Source organism: Mesoplodon mirus (genome assembly GCF_964341445.2).
Source record: "Mesoplodon mirus genome assembly, chromosome: 3".
Taxonomy (NCBI): domain Eukaryota; kingdom Metazoa; phylum Chordata; class Mammalia; order Artiodactyla; family Ziphiidae; genus Mesoplodon; species Mesoplodon mirus.
The window spans coordinates 35,368,369-35,380,435 of NC_138978.1; positions in this window are offsets into that span (position 1 = coordinate 35,368,369).

Here is a 12,067-nt window from a genome sequence, read left to right on the forward strand (position 1 = left end):
GGTGCACATCCACCCCTGGGGCCAGCGGGAGTGGGAGCTGGGACCATCTGTCTGTGTCTGTTTGTCTGTGTACAAACACACACACACACACACACACACACACACAATTCACAGCTCCTTGTTCAGGGGAAGTGGTGGACAGTATTGCTTTGGTTCCCTTCCCCATCCCCAGGCTGCAGAATTCATGGAGGTCTTGCTCCATCTACAGGGGTCCAGCGACCCCAGCTCAGGACCCCTGAAAGCAGACAGGCTGGGCTGGCCCAGCTGTCTTGATGCTCATATATTCCCCATGCGTGTGTGCAGGCAGCACAAAGCTCCACAGAGGCTGCCTGGGGCCAGAACAGCCAGCTGGATGATTAGGGCTTTCCTAGCTTTCTCAGGCCCTGGGGGGTGGCCTGCAACAGAGGAATCCGGAGACCTCAGACACATCCCAGAGCCCCCTTGGCAGCTTCCAGAGGTTCCGCTGCTGGGGTGGCGCCAGCAGCATCTGTCCTGGTTCCCACACTCTGGCCTTTCTGGAATCTCCACAGACTTCTCTTCCGTGTGTACATGATGTCAGCAGGACAAGGACACTGGGAGTGGAGGAGGGGAAGGGACTGGGGACACCATGCTCCCTGGAGTCAGATGGCCATGAGGGGGTGGGGTGGGGGAGAGCCTGGTCCTTGGTACTGCCCACCAAATAAGGAGAGGACGACTTGGCCTGTGGCTCCCAAGCCTGACTGGGGCCTGACACTGCCCAGTGCATTCTCGTCACAGCCCCTCACCATCTCTGGGGGCCTCAGTTTCCTCATCTGTAAAATGGAACTAAGACTAGCATCCACTGTCTAAGGGCAATATAAAGGCTGTAAAATCCTCAGCCTTGATGGAGGTCCTTCATGGTCTGGGCACAGCTCACTCACTATTTCCCTGACCTCCACCCCAGTCCTGCCATTTCTCTTATGTTTTAGGACACATAACATAGGTTCATGTCTCTGAGTCTTTGTATTCTGTCTGTTTTGAAAGTCTTTCCCTTTTCTGTCTGGAAAACTCCTACTCAGCCTCCAAAGCCCAGCACAAAAGTCTCTCTCTCTAGGAAGCCTGTCCAACCTCCCTTGGGCACTGGTACTGCCTCCTTATACTTCTGTGTTTCCCTCCCCATTCCGCTGCTGTCTGCTTACCTCCCCTGACTGTGGCTCCTCAGAGAGCTGTCCTTCCTGGGGTGGGCTCTCAGGAGCCCAGGCACAGCACTCTGCAACCTGCAGTGTCAGACCATAATCAGGACATGGCTTTAGGCCTGGCCTCGGCCCTAATGCTGCCGGGTAGAACTTCCTACCTGTACCCTCTGGTCTGGTCTTAACAAGCAGAAGAAATAGCTTAGTCCTCACCAGCTGCCAAGGCATTTCTTAAACCCAGAGCCCTTAAATCCCCCTTTCCCCACCCAGGCCAGCCAAGCCAAAGTCCCACTGTACAGATGGGGAAAACTGAAGCCCAGAGAAGGGATCTTAGCAACAGGGACAGAATTAGAACTGAGGGCTCTTACCCCAGTCCAAAGCCCCGAGGCCCTTTTCTCTACCGTGAACCTCCCCCCTGGACAGAGGATCTGGAGGCTGGGAAGTGATGATGGGGTCGAGGCAGGGCATGGGTTGGGTGGGAGCCCCAGGCTTGGAAAGCAGCTGTCCCTCACCTCTGGCTATGGCTGGAATTGGATTCCACCATGTCCCCTGGTGGTGACAGGGAAACCACACTTCTCTTCCGCCACTCAGTAATGATGGAGACTTGTAAGACCATCAGACAAGCTATCCTGAGGGGCAGATGGGTGTAGGGCTTACGGCCCAGAGAGGGTGTGTCATTTAGGTCTTCTAGAAGACAGATGCTAAGGTGAATTAGAGGTGCAAGAGATTTATTGAGGAAATGGCTTGTAAGGATAGAGGGAAAGAACAGGAGGAAGCAGGAAGAGGCTTCTGACCATGATGGAGGCCTGACACCTGTGAAGGGGAGGGAGAAGCAGGAGGATTGGGTAGGAAGAGCCCCAGACTGCAATGCAGCTCTGAGAAAGTCTTGGTCAGGCCCAGGGTAAAAACGGTGCATTAGAGGAGCCTCATGTAGGGAAGAAGTAGCCCCAGTCACTGACCCAGAGCAGCCCAGGGAATGCAAACTATATGCAGATGCACAGAGACAGCAGCTGAAGGAGTTAATGACACTCTTTGCAGCCAGTCCTCTTGAAGGCAGGTACGAGTGATGTACCCTCCTGGTAGCTGCAGAGGGTACGTGCTTTGCAAGGTCACCCAGCCCAGCAAGCAGGTGACAAGTTCTCATGCCTGGGCTGTGGTTGCACTATCCTGACACAGGGGTGAGCTTTAAGCCACTTGGATCTTCACAGGGCTTCTAAGGGGGACTTTGTCAGACAAATGAAAGCATGAAGATTTGGGTGAAGTTGGGTGAAATTATGGTGTTTCAGAGAATAGCACTGAATTTGGAACAACAGACTGGCATTAAATTTCCTTTTTGCATTTACTGATATGTGCCCTCAGACAAGTTGCTTCCTGTCTCTTAAGACTGGGTTTTCACTTTTTTCTTGATGTGGTTGGAAATAGCTCACCCATGCTTCTCCTGCCCAGATCCAGAAACAATGGGGCAAGGGGAACCAATAGCTTTATCTTGGGAAAGATGGCTCAGCTTCTTACACAGGTACACATGAAAGACCAATTCTCAAACTTTTCCCCTGGAGTAACCCAAATGGCAGAAAATTATTTGTACTACCTCTAAGATTCAGGGTGGCATATCTCAAACTAGCGACGTAAGCTCTGGGAATTCCCTGGCGGTCCAGTGGTTAGGACTCCATGCTCTCACTGCCGAGGACCTGGGTTCAATCCCTGGTCAGGGAACTAAGATCCCACATACAAGCCTCGAGGCACGGACAAAAACAAACAAACAAAAACAAACAAAAAACAATGTAAGCTCAGATTTTCTTATGTGTGTTTAATCTTAAAATGTACATGAGAGTCAGTATAGTGTAGCACTTAAGATACACAGTCTGGAGCCAGACAGCTTGAGTTTAAATTAAGCTCTGCAGTGAACTAGCTATGGACCTTGAGTGAGTTACCTCACCTCTCTGAGCCTCAGTTTCCTCATCTGTAAAATGAGGATAACAGTAGTAACTGCTTCATAGCATTATTGTGAGGATGAAATGAATGGTTTGGATTAAGTGTTTAAAACAGAGTCTATTCTGTTCACTGTAAGACATGAATTTGTAGTTTTATTTCTTGAGTGACCTGTTTATTAAAAATTGGTTTTTCTTAAAATGACTCATGGGCAAGTAAAACTGACCACCAATAAGAAAAAAAAAAGACAGAAAGAAAACACATAGTTCTCAAGTCTTGGAAGAGCTTTGCAAGTGGAAAAGGGGGCGCACAGAGGAGGAGAAGGACTTTTGTCCCCAATTTCTCCATCCCATTGCTCCTTCTTTTTCTGTTCTAAGCCACAGCCACATCTCTACCATATTATGGGGGTTTTGCTCCCAAATCTGGTCCAAGATCATGTCAGAAAATAGAAGATTTAGTTCTGGCACCAGAGAGTTGAGTCTGTTCATCCAAGGTCCGGTTAGGAAAGGGTGTTAGGCCACCATCCCTCTCTCCTCCCCTCCCTCCACCCCTGCCCTCCCCCTCACCTTAAACATGGTCCATTGGCTGCAAACCAGTGTAACCACCGGCCTTACGGACATTATAAAAACTTCACAGTGAGACCAAGACGTCTCAGAACACAAAGTTTCCATGACGTTCCCAAGTGGGTGACCCAAGGGCTCCTGAAAGAGTATGTTGGATGGGAGGTATCAGGAAGGAAGAAGATGAGGCGTCATATTTCTCCTTATCCCTGGTGACTGGGTGGGAAGTGGGGAACTTCAGGTTGGAGAATCAAGGAGGCACTTTTTGGTCTAGTCTTTTTTTTTTTAATATTTTTTAAAATTTTATTTTATTTTTTGCATTTGGGTCTAGTCTTAACCAGCGGAAAGGAAATGATGAAGATAAATGTAGAGGCCCCTAGTTATACCGGGCTGATGGGGATATAATAATACATGGGAGCCAGCCTCCAAGACAGCCCCTGATTATCTCCACTCCCTGGCATTTCATACCCTTGTGTCATCCCCTCTCGCACTGGATCAGGTTGCTCTTTGTGATCAATAGAATATGGTAGACATGATAATATGTCACTTCTGAGGCTAGGTCATAAAAGAATTTTTTTTGTTTTTTTGCCTTTTTGAAACTTTATTTTTTTTTATTGGAGTATATAGTTGCTTTATACTGCCGTCAGTTTCTGCTGTACAGCAAAGTAAATCAGCCATACATATACATATATCTCCTCTTTTTTTGGATTTCCTTCCCATTTAGGTCACCACAGAGCACTGAGTAGAGTTCCCTGTGCTATACAGCAGGTCCTCATTAGTTATCTTTTTTTTTTTTTTTGCGGCACGCGGGCCTCTCAATGTTGTGGCCTCTCCCGTTGTGGAGCACAGGCTCCGGACGCGCAGGCTCAGTGGCCATGGCTCACGGGCCCAGTCGCTCCGCGGCATGTGGGATCCTCCCGGACCGGGGCACAAACCCGTGTCCCCTGCATCGGCAGGCGGACTCTCAACCACTGTGCCACCAGGGAAGCCCTAGTTATCTATTTTATACATAGTAGTGTATATATGTCAATCCCAATCTCCCAATTCATCCCACACACCCACCCCTTTTCCCCTTGGTATCCATACATTTGTTCTGTACATCTGAGTCTCTATTTCTGTTTTGCAAATGAGATCATCAATACCATTTTTCTAGATTCCACAAATATGCATTTAATATACGATATTTGTTTTTCTCTTTCTGACTTCACTCTGTATGAGAGTTCTAAGTCCATCGACGTCTCTGCAAATGACACAATCTCATTCTTTTTTATGGCTGAGTAATATTCCATAGTATATATGTACCACAAAAGACAGTTTTTTAAAGCAAGTTTGCCTTGCTCTGTCTTGGATTATTCTGGGAGAAGCCGACAGCTATGTTGTGAGGACACTCAGGCCATCCTGTGGCAAGGAACTGAGGCCACCTGCCAATAGCCATGCAAGTGAACCATCTTGGAAGCAGATCCTCCGTCCCCAGTCAAGTCTTCAGATGACTGCAGCCCCGCTGACAGCTTGATGACAACCTCGTGAGACACTCTGAGCAAGAATCACCCAGCTAAGCTGCTTCTGGATTCCTTCCCCATAAGACTGTGAGATAATAAATGTTTGTTGTTTTGAGCAGTTAAGCGTTGGACTAATTTGTTACATAGCAACAGAAAACTAATCCACTGTAAGACTCCCATGCTTTTGGTTTACTTTTTAGAGAGATATTCAAAATACTTTACAACCAGTTCAGAAACGACATTGGCTGCAAACAGCTGGCCCAGTCCTATCAGCTCTGAATTCAATCATTCAGTTATAGGCAGGTTGATTCACAGCCACTTAGTCTGGCTCCCATAACTAATACTTTTTTGGGCTGTGGGAGAAAGAACCGCAGACCTCAATATTGTTCAAGGGAGGAAGTGATCTGTCCCTCGTGATAGTTTTGAGGGAGCCTAGTTGAGGAAGTTGTGTGTGAGATGAGCCTTGACAGGGCCTCAGCGGATGGAGGTGAAGGGAAGTGTGGGAGAAATGAGGGTGGTGGACAGAATGGAAGAGAGGTATCGGCCCTAGGTTGGGTTTGCTGTGGAGGGGGCTGAGGTGCAGGAGGAAGGATGATGTGAGGGCTGAGGCTGGAGTCTGAGTCAGCCCCTTCCTCCTCCAAGAGGCTTCTTTCTCAGCGCCTCTTCTTCCTCCCACTCCATCCCCCTGCCCCTCCGCCTTGGTAGTTCCAGATGGGGACGTTGAGTCCACGTCAAGAGCTCTACTGGAGGAAGCTTGCCTTCTGATGGGCTCAGGCTGCCGTCTATCACAGAATCCCCCTCAAGGTGGTCTTCGTGTGGGTGGGGAGGGTCTACGGAGAGACACTGGCACCCACGGATGGAACCAATCCCAGGCCTGCTCACTCCTTGCATCCCCAGTGGCATTTCTTTTTGTTTTCTTTTAAAAAAATTTTTTTATTCGATTATAGTTGATTTACAATGTAGTGTTAGTTTCAGGTGTACAGCAAAGTGAATCAGTTATACATATACATATATCCACTCTTCCCATTGGCATTTCTTAAAGGGACCCTAGGCCAGTTTGTGAATACAATTGTGAGGGGGGACAAGAAGGCAACCTAAGTTTATTTTAAAAAGTCTTCTATTTATTTGAATGGCTTTTAAGAAGCAGAAGGCCAGGTTGTAACATTAGGTATGGGACCAGCATGAGTAGTGAGAGGGATCCACACTGACCAGCACGTAGCACCCTGTATTGTGTGAGTTGGTAAATGCCACAGAGCCAGACAGAGCTGGGGCCTTTGGAGGTTGAGGGCAGACCACGGAGGCACCAAGCTGGGAAAAGTGTGAGCAGTCTCACCCCCAGGCAAGAGAAGTCCCACAGATGAAGAAACACAGGCCCCAACTGTTTAAGGAGGCACTTACAGGTTTACCATGGAAAGCAACCCAGAGAAGTTAGGTTATAAGGAAGACCAGGGCAGCCCATGTTTGCAAAAGACAGAAGTAGATCTATCATAAACCAAATGGTATAAAATAGGGCTTCTGACAGGTAGATACAAGCCTACTATGTGTAGAGACTTCATTTTAAATCTTGTGCTAAATTGGGGGTACAGAGATGTTTTTAGGTAGAAACTAGAACTTAAGGATATGTGTGCTGTTAATAAAAAAGTTTGTATGTACACAGTTTAAAACACATAAGGAATGAACTAGGTTATCTTTAAGTTTTCTTAAAGATCCAAAGCTCTGTGAGTCTGAGTGTAATATCCTCATACTCAATTACTCAGTTCTGAAAAACCCCATTCACTGGGCCTGGGTCAGAGGGTGCACACTGGAAATTCAAAGGCCAGATTTTGCCTGTAAGATGTGGTTTATCTGGCATGCACAGTGTTTTCTAAATTCAGAATTCAGTTGCCAACATTTAAAAGTCCAGATTTCTAGCTTCTCTTGGAAAATGGGGAGGAATATCTGGCACCAGAAGGCCACATTCCCACACGGCAGCAACCGTGTCAGACTACAGCATATGTGTTCCGCATTTTGCTACAGTCCTTGCCTAATCCTCTTTGATCACTGATGCTTCCTGCCCAGCCCTTGGAGGCATCAGAGTTTGTGACCTGGCACAGGTGTCCAGTCTATGGCAACCTCACGATTTTCTACCTGGTGCAGCTATAAACCTAGACTTGAGGCTTCTACCCTAATTCCATAGCAGAGCCATCTTAACAGTTGGCCCGTGAAGTCGTACTCACCTGCAGGCCAGGAGTGTGGGAATCAGCGACCTCATCTGCAGAGTTTTGGTTTGTCTTACAGTAACTGAAAAGTTGCCAGCCATATTTCATTTTCATAAATTGAACCCAAAGGCCTCTTGGGGATGGCCCATCAGGGAGATACTTCCTGATCAAGGCCAAGGGTAAGTCACTTCTGGGCCAGACTAGAACACCCAAGCTGAGGAAGGAATCCCAGCCTAGGCTGGGCTGGGCCAGGAGGGAAGGGAAGAAGGCAGCTTTCTTAGCCATGGCCATGAGATGACCAAGGCAGCTGGGTACAGTTGGCAGCTTTTATAGATGCCTAGGAGGTACCACTCCTGGTGTGAATGGCTCCATCTGCCTTTGTTCAGTGCACAATCTGCCCAACTGTACATGTTGGACTCAGGACTGTCAAGGGGAGGGAAGAAATAAATGTAGATGGTGAGGCAGGTGCAGCCAAAAGTGATTCTACCACTTTGTCCCCAAGGCTGCAGGGATAAGGGGGGGAGGCAGAGCGTTAGGAGCCAAGACCTTGTTGGCCAGAGGCTAGAAGCTGGAGAGATAGATAAGGGCCTCAGAGAACCCCACACTGCATATGTGCAAACGCCCATGAGATGATAGGAAGAGCCAGAACTAGTCCCAGGAAGCAGGGCTGGCCATCAGTATGTGGGACCCAGGACCCTTAGTTAACAGAGATAACCAACCTGTACACACACACACACACACACACACACACACACACTCAGTCATCAGCAGAGATATCTGCCCCATTACATACACCCACAAAAGCATGCCTACATGCAGTTTTAATCCTGTTGCACACACTCATATGAGTGTGTCCATACGTGCAATCACAGTGGTTGTTGGCAAGAGCTGTCAGCTCATCACAGTTATGTTTAGCAGCACCTAAAGTCCTTTTTGGCTAAGCTACTTGCGGGAGTCCAGCACAGTACCAAGTAACATGGAAGGAGAGAAAAGTAACCAGGGAAGAAAACCATGAACTATGGCCAGCAGCGGAGCATTGGCTTGCAGTGCCACCTACTGGTAGGAGGGGTATTTGTCCTTTGCTTGAAGACCATGAAACCTGGGACACTGCTTCTCAGGCACCTCCTCTAAGGAAGCCACCCACACAGGATGCCATTCTTCCTCCTTTTTGTGTTCTGCCTGAGTGGGGTGAGACCCTGGCATCCTCAGAGTTGCAGCACAACTTTGGGGAATGAACATTCAGGGCCTTGCACGCCCCCCAGGAAAGCAATATCCAACACCAGTAGGGATGGCAACATAGGTTTTTCATCTTTCATGCCAACTCCAACCCACTGGTGGTAGCTGCCTGGAATGCTGGGTTGAGAAGGATTCTGAGGTCGAGTCTGGGCTTAGCGTAGAAGAGTATCCCGATGGAACAGTGCCAGCCACCATGGAGGTAGGTAGGGCCACTTCTACCCTTGCCATTCCCTACATCGGCAGATTTCTCCTGATTCACAGTTCCATCATCAGGGTATGCGTGTTTGTTGCTCCCTCCCTAATACCACAAGAAAACTGTCATTCCAACTTTCACTGGAGTTTTCTCTCTCACTTGATCAGTAACTTCTGAGCCAGCTAAAGTCCTCACTGGGACCATCTTCGTGAAGACCTTATTCTTGCTTCCATAGAGAGCATATGGATGACTTGTTAGATCTGGGTCCTTAAGTCAACATGGGGCACTTCACTTTACCCACAATTAATATTTACCTAAGGCCCATCCATCTACCAGCACTTATTACTTCTCAAGAGGCCCCTCAAAGGCAATGATGAGCTGAGAACAACATAGCCGTGCTGAGCAGAGGCCAGCCAGCTGGGCTCAGCCCTAGCCAGGGGTCCCGCTCCCTGCCCCTCACCCAGCAGCTTGGGAGAGCACACTAAGGTCAAATGTGTGCATCAACATTCCAAATTACAACAGGCCATGGGTCACTTGAAAATAGTCAGACTTTGAAATCTTCAGTCCTCAGATGCCAAGGGTCTGCTGGGTTTAGCATTAAGGTTCTCAGTTAGTGCCTGCCCTCCCTGACGATGCCTGCAGATGGGCACAGAGATGCCTCGTGCTGCCCCCTCTGCAAATGAGCCAGCCTCTACCTCCGAATGCTTAGGTGGATGTCAGCTGGACTCTCCCACTGAGGAGCGGGCCAGGGAGGTTTGCCTTAACCCAGGGGTCAGCAAACTCTTTCTGCAAACAGCCAGAGAAATATTGGGTCGGCCAAAACGTTCGTTCAGTTTTTTCATAGGATGGAAATGAAAAACCTGAACGAACTTTCTGGCTGACCCAATATTTTCAGCTCCTTGGTCTCTGTTGAAACATTTCGACTCCATTGCTATAGTTTGAAAGCTGAAGACAGATGTAAACAAATGGGCATGACTGTATTCCAATAGAAGTTTCTTTGCAAAAACGTGGTGGGCTATATTTGGCCAAGGAGCTGCGTTTGCCAAACCCAGCATTAGCCCAATAAGAACTGGGTTCTACAGAACTTGGGGTTGTCTGGAGGTGCTTCAGAAGATCTGCAAATGTTTGGCCCTAGTTTAAATTCCTCTTAGCTATTTAGAAAGCTATAACAAAAATGTACCCTCTCAAGTCTATTATAGTATCTTAACATTCAGGGGGTCAACACATTAACAGACTGTCAAGGGAACGCCATTGCTATGAAGCTTCTCTTGCTACGTCTATGCACGTATGGGCCGTATGGCAAAAGAGTTCAGGGCCTGAGTCCCAGCATCAGACAGACATGAGCTTGAGTCCTCCCACTGTCACTCACCAGCTGTGTGACTTCGGGCAACTTACTTAAGCTCTCCAAGCCAGCATGGCCAGGGGACCCCCAAACAGAGTGGACACTGGCCATCATGCTGGCACAGACTCCCGGAGCCCCTTTTTTCTGGATCGTGGGAAGACGAAGGGGCCAGGGCAGCTGAGGCCATGGGGAGGGGGAAGTCAGGGGCTCAGGCCAGCGCTATTTACAACCGTTATGGAGGCATTTCAATATTTTAATCACCAGTTTAGCTGGACTGGTGCACACCAGTTGAGTATCATTATAATGTTGGATCCAGCTTGGATTTACACTTCTTGCTGGTTTCAACTTCTTCTGCTACATCCCCGTCATTCTGATTGGGCTCTCAGAAAGTGGAGAGGGCTATTTTGCAGTGACCTTGGCAATCTCAGGGCACAGTAACAGGGCTTCTGTTTTTCTAAGTGGCAGTTTCCATTGGGTCTGGGACTTGGCTGGCAAGAATTTCCTGGGACGTGCTCTGCAGGTGCTGTTGGGGTGCCGTGCTTTGGGCTCCAGGGGCTCTGCATGTCAGGAGCTGTGGCTCCTCTGGCCCAGTGCTGCAGTCCATGGCTGGGCCTGGGGCTTTGGTGCTCACATGGCTTTTTAATTTGCCTGCTGATACAATAAGCGATGTTCTCCCCAGAACGCCTCATCACTTGAAACAGTCAGAAGGTGTGTCTGGCAGCTGTCTAAGCCTGCCCCCAGGACTTCTGGCCTTTTATTCCAGACACTGAAAGCTTTTTTCCAGGCCTGAAATGCTCATTTATGGTTTCAATAATAGAATTTGGACCCTAGTGTCTCTCATTGCTGAGGGCTGTCCAAGTCTATTAACAGTGCTCCAGTGAAATACACAGCTTTTACAGCGCCTTATCTTGCTGCTTCCCACATCATGTTTTCCTGCTTCCTGAGAGACCTGGAAGAATCAGGAGTGTTTATCACGAGGCCCTGGGGGCAGGACCTCTTGGTCTCAGCATCCCTCGGTGCATCTTAATTAGGTGACATCTGGTGCTGCCCTTGCAGTGCATGTGTCCACCCTGGTCACACAGCCTAGTGCCATGCAGTGAGCCTTGGCTGTGCCCAGGCTTGCAGGCTTCTCATGGCTACCAGCTGGCTCTGTGGGCCCTGGAGGCTCACCCAAGGGGTGATTCTGACCCCAGAGGAAGGAGAAGTAGGCCTTCGTGTGGTTCGGCCAAGATCAAGACTGACTGGGATTGAGTTCCTTCTCTCACTTCCTTCTGGTTTCCTGGAGGCTGTCCTTAGGTCTCACAGTACCTCTAGCTGGGCTGGGAGCTTCTGCAGAGGAAAGAGCTCCAAACCAGACCTTCTGCCCCGAGGCCTCCTCTGTTGGCCAGAAGGATCCTGGCTGTTGATGGGATGACCCTGTGCAAGGACATCCTCGTCACCTGCCCGTCCCCTGGCGGTGCCCAGCCACCCAGCACGGCCTTGCCCTTCCTCCCCACGGCCAGCCTCTCAGCCGCTCCAGCACTAACAGGACAAGCCCAGCCCAGGACTCTCTTCTCACCCCATCTGTTGCTCATTTCCAGAACCACCTCAGTCTTCTGACTTTGTTCTCCCTCCTGCGTTATCTTTCTGACATTACGATCCTGCCCTCCACTGCCCAGAACCTGTGCCCATTCAGACCCTGGGCTGAGTCCTCAAAAGGATAAAGGTCAGGCCTCATGTGGCCTGTCACCCCTTTTCCTGCCCCCAGAAGTGTTCCAGCTCCCCTGCACACACCTCCGATGACACCTTTGGCTTTCTTCATAAAGTGCTTGCTCATGGCTGGGATTCGCCCAGGAAGCTGGGCAATCAGTCCCCGCCACTGACGTCTCCTCACCCCTTCTGGGTCTTCCTGAGGGACCAGCCTTTGGAGGTCCCACCCTCTCTCTGGAGAAAGCCAAGCTGGTCAGCAAAGGAGGAGGC